Source organism: Arachis ipaensis, chromosome B8 (assembly GCF_059453495.1).
Source record: "Arachis ipaensis isolate K30076 ecotype BB chromosome B8, ASM5945349v1, whole genome shotgun sequence".
In the NCBI taxonomy this organism is placed as follows: Eukaryota; Viridiplantae; Streptophyta; class Magnoliopsida; order Fabales; family Fabaceae; genus Arachis; species Arachis ipaensis.
In genome coordinates this window covers 5,891,356-5,901,414 of record NC_142443.1, presented here as the reverse complement: position 1 = coordinate 5,901,414, position 10,059 = coordinate 5,891,356, and positions in this window count along the sequence as shown.

Genomic DNA, 10,059 nt, shown 5'->3' with positions numbered 1-10,059 from the left:
TTTGTAATAAGGAGGCTGTTTTTCTGCTTATTATAATAAATGGCAATGGCAATTCTCCAAGAGCTCTTGCAAGAATACATAAACTCATTGTTTGTTGAGGTGATATTCGATCTTGTCATGTAATATATTTGCTTTTTGGGCATTTAACGCTTACTTGAATCTTGTTATGGTGTAGCAGTTCTTATAATTTCACAAATTAAATTTGAACTGAACAATAATGTTAAAAAATACTTTGCTCATTGGTTGTGTATGTCTTTAACTTTTTTTTTCCCTTTTTCTATTATATTTGCAGGGGCTAGTGAATGATCAATTTTTGTCTCTTAAAAACACTGAGGAACTAGACTGTGTTGTACAAATAATTGACAAGTACTTTGAATATGTTGACATGATCCTTCCAGAGCTTTCTTGTCAATTGTAATATATATGAACTAATGATTTTATTATCATCACTTCATGCATGGTTTTCTATTTCATACTAATTATATTATTTAATTTTTTTCTTGTGATTTTAATTTACGCCTATAGTGATAATTCAAAAGTTGACTTCTCTAAATTGGCATCTCTAGTTCGTGAGATAGAGGAAAAGAGCACCAGGTAATTACTTGCAATATCTATCTTTGAATTTGCATTTATATATTGAAGATTTAAAAAGCATTGTTTGTTTAAAAACTTTGCATCTAAGCTTAGATACTTTCATTCTCTTTTTTTTATTAACTAGTTGGGCATTTAATCATGAGCAATAACAATAAATGTTTTGATAAGATTGAAGATTTAATTTGAGGTTTTATACTTAAATAAATGAAACTGAATGGTATATGGGTTATATACTTATATAATATGTTAACTATGTCACCCAAGAATAATTTATGCATGCATGACCTGGGAAAATTAGGAGTAAATCGTGCTAGGCTACCTAGGATTATAAGTTACACATAAATCATCCCACCCTGAAAGGATTAACGTAATTTTGGGCCGAAACACAAAGGCCTGGCGCGATTTACGCGTGAAAGGAAAACCTCTCAAACCTGACGCGATTCGTATTGTTTGAAGACCTTCGAAGTCCAGCCACGATTTATACTTAAAGACTTACCCTAAGGAAACTGCAACGAGTTATTGCTTGAGTGAGACCTCAACCCATTGCGGCGAGTAACATTGGTGGAGGAGGAGCCACCATTTTCAACATTATGGAAGCTTTGGGAGAGAAGGTTTGGGGGGATCGGAAGACAGCCCACAGCGGAGGAGGAGGTGGTAGTGAGCAGAGGCGTGAGGCATTCACTGGTGACGGTGCAGTGGCGGCTGGGATAGAGCAACCATTGTCTGGCGTAGTGAAGCACAGAGCAGTGAGTTGTACAGCAGAGTAGGAAGAATACGTCTGGTGGCAAGAATGGCCGCCAACCAAGGAGATATGTACTGCCTTAACGGTATTGCGTATGTTGCCGAATTTATCGACGAAGAGGTAAGTTATCAGAATTGAAGGTTGTGGTAGGCTTAGAGAAGGGGGGGTTGAATCTATGCCTTCCTTTTAATTACTGTTGTTACCCTTTTAAAACAGATTTGCAATTCTGATTCTGTTTTAACTTAGCAGCGGAAATTTATGAGACAATTTATTTTTGTCTCATGAATATCAGAAAACAGAACACAGCAGAGAAGAGAAAAGCTAACACCAGCATGTATCCTGGTTCGGTTGCCTTGTGCTATGCAACCTACATCCAGTCTCCTCTACAACTATGGAAGAATTTCACTATAGTTAACAGTATTACATACACCAATAACACAGGATTGACCCAATCCTTTCACACTCAAGTTCTAACCTAACTTGACATTGGCTATGCTAATACCTAACTATACCTCTTAGTGCTAACCCAACTAAGAAAGGGATACCTCACAGGTACAAGATACAAGACATAAACACACCTAAAAAAATCTGAAAATAACTCTAGGCTTTTCTCTCAAGTGTTTCACTCAGCCTTTTTCCACTCATGGCTTTTACTTGAGTTTTCTCACAATGCCTTTTCTCACTAGAAATTACAGAATGATAAACATTGAAAAGAACATTATAATTAGTAAAACATGAAGGAGATTGACTTCATCAACAGCCTCTGTGCTATGCAAAAAACCAGATTAGCAAGCCTCTGATTCAGTTCTTCATACTGGCAGAATGCACCTTTGATTAGGTTACACTGTCCAGTTAGTTGAACTTCTTCAAAAAGCTCTCTCAGAACAAAACCTCTATTCACTGGTTTTCTTTCCTTGCCTTCTGAATGAATAGCAAGCTTCTTTTTATCTCCTTGCATGTTCCTTGGTTCTTCTTCCAAGGTCAACATCTTGAGCCTTGTGCTTCACCAACCCACAAGCTCACTTTTTCTTCTCAAACATCAAAGTAGAACCTTTGCTTCTGACTTTTTCAACTTGACCGAAAGCCATGTAGGAGTAACCGAGATTGTCTTCCAATGGTCAACCAAATCTGAACCATAGAGATGCAACTTGGTCCCCAAGTATCTCTTGTGACCGTGGATTTGTAGCAGTGAAGAACAGAGATCAACTTTTCCTTGAATGCCATTTTCGGATAGTGCAAAGAGTTGGGAAGAAGGGATGAAGATCTGATGCATGCAAGATGAGATGGATTACCTTTAACCTAAGCTTGATTTGGATTAGATTTTCTGCTTTAGCTTCTGTGCTTCAAGCTTAGTTTTTCTCTTTCTTGCATCTTTGGTTACTGGCTTATGGAGGAAGCTTTTTCTCTCTTTCTCTTTCTTACTTTTCTGAAGTCTTGATGTGACTTGATTAGTGAAGAGAAGAACGTTGCTTTGGTTGGAGCAAGATGGTGGGAATTTGAAAAACAATTGAGCTTGGATCGGGTTCTTCTCTCTTTAGCCCGTGGTGTCTTGCTATGCTTCTTTGATGAATTTGTTTGAGATGAGTGACTTGGGCTTATCTTTATTCACTCTTATCAATCAGCCCATTAGCCTTGTTTTGTTATTCATTCAACTTGGGCTGCCTGAATTGAATTATGGCCTGCAACACAACATAAATAATTAGCAATGTATACTTATTAATTAAGCAACTCTAATTATTTATTTTGCCAAAAATAATGTTTGTCATCACTAATTAATTTAGTTAATTTCTTAACTCAACAATCTCCCCCTTGATGACAAACATGGTTTAAGCAATAATAAAAAAGGAAATAAGTTTGAGTCAGGTTTAGAAAACTCCCTTTGATTTTTGTCATTTCCTTTTATGTTGCTCCCCCTTTCCTTTTCAAGGTTAGCTCCCCCTGAATTTATGCTCTTCTCTTCTTTCCTGTTTACATATACTTATATGGAACTAAACAGATGCTATGTACCAACCAAAAGTATAGCAAACAGTGATAGTTTAAATGTCCAAAATAGAGCTTTAATACATCAGGGTTAGAATCAGATAGCAACATATCATAATCAGCCCAACATCAAGCTATTACCATCAGCAAACAGATTCAGCATGTGAAAACAAGTATTAATGCAGCAAAGATTATTCAACATGCAAACTCAAGTATGGATGCAGCAAAAATCCCAAAAAAATACTAGGGTCCTATTGCTATTACTCCCCCTTTTGTCATCAAGGGCGGATAATAAACAAGATCAACAAAAACAAAGTCTTGCAACCTGCAGAAAAGAGTTAGAGCACAGTTCAAAGTGCTAACTAAACTACCAAAGGTGCGGTAATATCCAGAGTTATTACAGTCATCCAAAATGAAACAGTATAAAAGTACTAAAGAAGCAGAAATCATGAGACAAAAAGAGAGCAGCAACAACAGTTTTTATGAGATAAATCCTAGACATCAGAACCATTCCCCTCCGAAGCAGCTTCCTCTTCAACATCCGTGGCAATGTCTTCATCATTTTGAAGGTTGTCAATGAAAGTCATCAGTACAGCCACCCTATCCCTTGATTTCTTCAGAAAATTCTCATGCTTGCTAGCCAGCTTCCTTTTCTCTTTGCTCAATTCAATCAAGTGATTCGATTGGGAGACAAACTCTTGAGCAACATCCCTGACCACATTCAGCAGAGTGGATTTCTTCCCAGTGGAGATGGAAGTTCCCTCAGTGGAAGGAGCAGTAGAATCATCTGGAATGAACTCTTCATCATCATCATCTAGAACCACTCTCTCAGATCGAGTTGGTCCTTTTTGCTGTTTCACTGAACCACCTCCCTTTAGATATGAATGTCTATTTTCATATTTCTCATTGGTCAAGTCAACACCAAAATACTCAAAAATGCAAGTTAGAAACATGCCATAAGGAAGAGCTTTGTCCTTTTCACTTCTAACAGAGTCAAACATGTATCTAACCATCAAATATGCAAATGAAATTTCAGTTTTGGTGAGAAGGGCATATAAAACAAGAGTATCAGTGTAGGAAACCCTTTGATATGAGCCGCTTTGAGGCAGAATAATATGATTGACTATTCGGTGCAGTTGAGCACGCTCATATCCTAGGGCTTTGTGAGTGGGTGTAATGCCATCTATTAAAGAGATATGTTCACAAATACTAGCCAGGGCATCATTGTAAGAAACACCAACTCCTTCATCCCACTTAACTGACGTGTAGGCACAGGGCCCAACATCAGTATACTTCAAAACATCACTGATGGTCTCATTGTTTAAAACGATATCTCGGCCCTTGACATACGAATGAGCAGTGCCTTCATGATAAGTCATGTTTGCATAAAACTCTTTGACCAACAAGGGATAAACAGGTTTTTTGATGTCAAAAAGGTGATTCCAGTCCAGAAAAATCAAATTATCAACAAAAGGAAAACCTTTTCTTTTCAAAGATGGCAAATCAGCGAGAAAAGAAGGACATAGGGTACGATACTGGATAACCTTCTCATAAAAATCATTGTTCATGGCAGATTTGAATCTATAAGGGTTATAGTTCGAATGAGAAGTCAAAAAGTGAGCTTTGTGATCAAAAGGTCCAATGTCTGGTTCTTTAACATTCTGGAGAGGGACTCGAGTGTTACCTCGTTGAGATTGCATTGGAACCGACCTGGATTTTGGTTGTGTTGGTTCGGGTATGGGTTCCTCAGTCGCCTGACGTTTGCCTTTGGAGGACCCAGGCTTTGCTGAACTTGGTTTTGAGGAGCCAGGCTTGGAAGGTGTGGCCTTTGGTGGTGGCGTCGGCTTGGCAGAGGCAGGGTACCTTGGTGTAGTCTTGGTTCGCGCCATGGGTGCTGTGCGAGGAAGAGAGGTAGGAGGAGAAGGAGAAGGGGTAAAGGTGCGGTCTTGAGAGCGAGTGGAAGGCTTTGTGGGTAGCTTGAAGATCTTTTCACGAGGAGGCCTTTTAGGAATAGTTTTCTTCCTCATTTGGTTAGTTTCAGTCTTTTGAGGGAAGAGAAGCAGTAAAGTGAGTGGGAAGAAACCGAAGAGTGTGTGGAGAAGTTATGGAGGGAAGAGAGGGAGTGTTGGTAACCGTACCCAAAAAGTGGATTTCCAAAACCATGCAATTGCATCACCATTTGAAAAGACTTGAAAAGACATGACCTCATTCAAGAAAGATTTTATTTTATTTTAAAAAATAAAAGGGAAGTTAATTTTAAAATTTGAGAAAAACAACAAAATTAACCTGAAATACCTTTTTGGGCCAAAATTAAATCCTCTTGAAAACCTTTTGGGCCACAAAACATTTATTGAAAACTTTTCATGAAACACACAAGTCATCAAAAACTAACAAACAAGATTGTAACATTCATATTTGGGCCTTGAGGTGATATGAAATTAATGAAACACATTTGGACCACTCTTGATCTGAATATTGAGGTTGGCCCAGATTGAAATTCATTTGAAACAAGCCTAGAACACGTTGACTTGAGGGAAACGTTCATCACCTGCCCAGAATTGTCTCATACCTGTTTATGAGACAAAAAGCTCCAGCAAATACATCAGCATTTTTCAAACAAGAAATCATAACTCAAGCTTCCTAGACAAGTCCTAAGCATGCAGAATCTATCCCCAGCTAATGGTTTTGTAAAAATATCTGCTAATTGCTCCTCTGATTTAACAAATTGAATACTAATATCCCCTTTTTGGACATGTTCTCTTATTGAGTGAAATTTCACTTCAATATGTTTAGTCCTAGAGTGCAAAACTGGATTTTTAGAAATATTAATGGCACTCATATTATCACACAGCAGGGGAATATTTTCAGCCTTTAATTTGTAATCAGCGAGCTGTGTTTTTAACCATAAAAGCTGAGAACAACAAGAAGAAGCAGCTATATACTCAGCCTCTGCAGTGGAAAGGGCCACTGTTGGTTGCTTCTTACTTAACCATACATTTAAGGACTTCCCAAGGAAGCAACATAAACCAGAAGTGCTCCTTCTATCAACTCTATCACCAGCAAAATCTGCATCACAATAACCAACTGCAGAAAAATCATCAATCTTAGGATACCAAAGACCAAAATTGGATGTGCCATGAACATATCTAATGATCCTTTTAACTGCAGAAAGATGTGACTCTTTTGGTTTGGATTGGAACCTAGAACACAATCCAACACTTTGCACAATATCGGGTCTAGAGGAGGTTAAGTACATAAGAGAGCCAATCATTCCTCTATACCTAGTCTCATCAACATCTTTCTCAGTTTCTCCCTTATCTAATTTAGAATTAGGATGCATGGGAGTTCCCATGGGTTTGGCATTTTTCATACCAAATTTCTTAACTAATTCCTTGGCATACTTCTCTTGATGAATGAAAATACCTCTTTCAGTTTGTTTAATTTGCAGCCCAAGGAAGAAATTAAGTTCACCCATCATACTCATGTCAAATTCACTTGTCATGAGTTTTCCAAATTCAGAACAAAGGGATTCATTTGCTGATCCAAAAATAATGTCATCAACATATATTTGGACTAGAATAAAAGAATCATTAGAGTTCTTGATGAATAGAGTTGTGTCAGTGGTGCCTCTTTGAAAACCATTTTTCAAAAGAAAAGAGCTAAGTCTTTCATACCAAGCTCTAGGAGCTTGTCTTAAACCATAGAGAGCTTTAGATAATTTGAAAACATGATCAAAATGCTCTTTATTTTCAAAATCAGGAGGCTGCTCCACATACACTTCTCTATCTATCACTCCATTCAAAAATGCACATTTCACATCCATTTGGTATAATTTAAAACCACAAAATGCAGCATAAGCTAAGAGAAGTCTTATGGCTTCCATTCGGGCAACAGGGGCAAAGGATTCATCAAAGTCGATTCCTTCTTCTTGGTCATATCCTTGTGCCACCAGCCTTGCCTTGTTCCTTGCAATGCTACCATCTTCTCCCAACTTGTTCCGGAATATCCACTTGGTGCCGGTCACTTTCTTTCCACTTGGCCTTGGAACCAACGTCCACACTTGGTTCTTTTCAAACTCAAGAAGCTCATCCTCCATAGCCTTAATCCAAGAGGGGTCACTAAGGGCTTTCTTGACGTTTTGAGGCTCTATTTGTGAAAGAAGAGCAATGTTTGAACCTTCATTTGCCTTTCTAGTGGAAGACCTAGTTTGCACTCCATGAGAGACGTCCCCAATGACAAATTCTTCAGGATAATTCTTCAAGAATCTCCATTCACGAGGTCTGGTGGACTTGGAGGCAGATTCAGTCACCAAGGGATTCTGTGTGCTGCTATCTGCAGAATTTCCTTCAGATTCATGAGACAAAATGGAATTGTCTCTTGAATTTTCAGCATTAGCTGTTTCTGGTTCAGATTGTCCAGAATTTTCTTTTCCATGATTCTGAGCAGTTTCATCCTCATTTTGACCTTGATTTCCTGCATCACCCTCTTCCAAAATGCTTTGCACCAAGTTAGTATCACAGAATGTAACATGTATGGACTCTTCAATAGTTCTAGCATCTTGATGATAAACCCTATATGCTTTACTAGTTGAGGAATATCCTACAAACAAACACTCATAAGCCTTTGGATCAAATTTTCCCAAATTTTCTTTGTTATTTAAAACAAAACATTTGCATCCAAAGATGTGCAAGTAATCTAAGTTTGGTGGGTAGCCTTTCCAAAGTTCATAAGGGGTTTTCTTCAAAAATTTCCTTATGATTGTTCTATTTAAAATGTGGCAAGCTGTGTTAACCGCTTCAGCCCAAAGGAATTTTGGAACATTGTTCTCACAAAGCATAGCTCTTGTCATCTCTTGTATGCTTCTATTTCTTCTTTCCACAACACCATTTTGTTGTGGTGTTCTTGGACAAGAGAAGTTGTGAGATATTCCAAATTCCTCACAAAAGGATTCAAACAAATTATTTTCAAATTCAGTTCCATGATCACTCCTTATAGAAGAGATTTTCAAATCCTTTTCATTTTGAATTTTCTTGCAAAAAGGTTCAAAGGCCGAAAAGGCTTCATTTTTGTGTGCAAGAAATAAAACCCAACCAAACCTAGTGTAGTCATCCACAATTACTAAACCATAATGTTTACCACCTAGGCTTTGAGTTCTTGTTGGACCAAATAAATCAATGTGTAGCAACTCAAGTGGTCTTTTAGTAGAGATGTCTTCCTTTGGTTTAAAAGAACTTTTTGTTTGTTTTCCCATTTGGCAAGCATCACAAGTGATGTCTTTGTCAAACTTTATCAAAGGAAGACCTCTTACTAATTCTTTCTTTACAAGTTTGTTTATTTGAAACATACTTGCATGGCCCAATCTCTTGTGCCATAACCACTTTTCAGATTCTTTAGAGTGAAGACAAGCTACATTTTGATTCTTTAGTTCATCAAGAGTAAGTCCATACATATTATTGAAACGCTTGGCAACAAACATCACTTCATTTATCTTTTCATTAACAACACAGCATTCAAGCCTTTTGAAAACAACTAAATATCCCAAATCACACAGCTGACTTATACTTAAAAGATTGTGCTTTAAACCACATACCAAAAGTACATCATCAATGAAAGTAGATTGCTCATTACCTACTTTTCCAACAGCAATGATTTTACCTTTACCATCATCTCCAAAGGTCACAAAACCTCCATCATACTTATTTAGTTTGATGAAGTAGGTTGACCTTCCAGTCATGTGCCTTGAACATCCACTATCCATGTACCACATGTCCTTTTTGTTTTTGGATGCTAGGCAAATCTGCATGATGAGTTTCAAGTAGCCTTAGGTATCCAAATTAATTTGGATCCTTTGAAGTTAATCCATCTTGGTTGCCCAAGTGCATTGAAATCACAAACAACATTGTAGACTTTGTTTCCTACAACTCTCTTTTCAATGAAGCATTGTGCATATGAGTGACCAAATTTCTTGCAATTAACACAATGATTTTCTGGTGTGTGTTGCTGAAACTGATGTGAGTTATATTGCTTGAAATGATTGAAGCTTTGAAATTTTCTGGTTCTTGGAGGAGATGCATTTCTTTTGACAAACTGATTTTTAGTAAAGTTATTCCTCTTTGCAAAGGCATTTTCACCAGAATTTTTTTGAATATTTTTGCCTTTCGAGAATGAGGTTTTGTTGTAAAAAGTTGGTTTCTTGAAAGCAGCCTCATTTTTCAAAATATAACCCAAACCTGGCCGGTTTGAACTCGGTTCAGTTTTTGGTGAAGGGTCAGTTTCACTTATGTATACTTCATCAAATTTTTCTTCAATTGTTGGAGCATTTTCAATACCAGATTTGTTTGGTATGGTTTTGGTATTTGATGAAGAAGCCACAAACTTTATAGAGGAAATATTAGAAAATGCATCTTCCTTGGCTATGTAGCCTAAACCAGATTTTTCAAACAATGGTCTTTGACTTGCAAGTAATTTGTCCAAGTTACTAGAACCTTGAGCAAATTTTGCTAAGTCACCATTCAGCCTTTTAACCATATCATTTAATCTTTTATTTTCAGCAATTAACTCATGTGAAGGATCCACAATGTGCTTTCCTTTTAATTTTTCAAGTTCAGATTTTAGAAATCTGTTTTCTTCAATGATGTCTAAAGCACATTCAGTTTCCTTCACTTTTTCTTTTAAAAAGTCATTTTCAGCTCTTAACACATCTCTTTTAGATCTGCATTTATTGTATTTATCAAGCAGTTTTG